The sequence below is a fragment of the Propithecus coquereli genome, unplaced genomic scaffold (genome assembly GCF_000956105.1).
Source record: "Propithecus coquereli isolate 6110/MARCELLA unplaced genomic scaffold, Pcoq_1.0 Scaffold82, whole genome shotgun sequence".
NCBI classification, from domain to species: Eukaryota; Metazoa; Chordata; class Mammalia; order Primates; family Indriidae; genus Propithecus; species Propithecus coquereli.
In genome coordinates this window covers 264,530-265,870 of record NW_012154396.1, presented here as the reverse complement: position 1 = coordinate 265,870, position 1,341 = coordinate 264,530, and the positions used below count along the sequence as shown (strand labels likewise).

General features: G+C 33.7%; 1 protein-coding gene across 1 annotated transcript in view; it reads right to left on the bottom strand.

The window, feature by feature from the left end:
* Positions 1-1,341, bottom strand: part of FSIP2 (fibrous sheath interacting protein 2) — a 121,964-nt gene that overhangs the window by 37,352 nt on the left and 83,271 nt on the right.

The window sequence follows — 1,341 nt, the reverse complement described above, 5'->3', positions numbered from 1 at the left end:
ATTTGCTATAAGATCTGGATGAATTTGGAAATCAAAAATTTTGGCCAGGATGATTTTAGTTATCCTTTCAGCCAATGTCTTTGTGTCATTTAGAAAATCTTTATTGGGCATTATTTCCATTTCATATTCTTCTAAAACTCTGCTGTACACCACGTCAATAATTGTTTTTACTACATCTCTTTCCACTGGAGGCAAACACAATCGTTCCTCAGCGTTATCTAAAATGCTAACTTGGGCTTTTGAGAATTCCTCTGTTATAAAATGTATGAGTTTTTCAGCTTTATCAAACAGTTCATGTTCTGAATCTCTTTCTGATTTTGTTTGTACAATGCCTACCACCCTGTGAAATATTTTGCTTAAAACCCCAGAGACCACATCTTCCAAAAAAGTTGAGGAATAAACACTGGCATAAAATAACTGCCTTCTCTCATCATCAAAATATGTGTATGATGAAGAAGATAATGACTTTCCATACACAAATGGCTGAAGATGTTGTTGACAGATATATTTAATGATAAAACCTGCTATTCTATCAATAAGAACATCATTACTGCTTGTGATATTTTGCTCAACTGATTCTGGAGACTCAGAGTTTGGTAAAATATTTTTGAATACCGAGTCAACAAGATGCTGAACATCATCTTCTGAATAAACAAACTTGGTTTCTTCTTCATCTTTTGAAAATCGAATTTCGTGTTGGGAAATTTTCATCCTAATATCACTAATTAAGTTAGAAGCAATTTCATTGAAATTCACTCTTGATCTATCTTTTGGGGTTTCTCTATTAGGAACCATGCTAGACGCAGAAGGAAAGAATTTAGATAATAGTACTCTGATCATGTCTTCTAAAAATGTGTATGGCAGCAATGTGTTATACAGAGGTAAACTCTGGCTTGACTCAGTAGATTTACTGATGTCACTGAGGACTTCCTGAATGATATTTTCAGCCATTGAAATAGAATAGGAAGAAGCTGACAAATCCCCAGAAAATAGTGGATGAAGAAGATAATTTGAAATAGTTGCTACAATTAAATTGGTAATATTTTCCACAAAAATGTCACTGTCTTCAGACTCTTTATCAATGTCAGAATCTAGCCCATGCTGTTTTAAAACAGTTCTATAAACTGAGGTGACAAGTTCATCCACAATATCTGTATTGGCAGAGGGGAAAAACTGCTCTTTGTTATCAGATAGTATGTGAATTTTAGCTTTGTCAAAATGATTATTTACTGAGTTTACTATTTTTTGGGTTATGTTTTCCAGCTCAACTTCAGTGTTATGCTTTGGGCTGAAAATCTTTGATAAAAGTCTGGCAACAATCTCTCCTACAAATGTATCAGG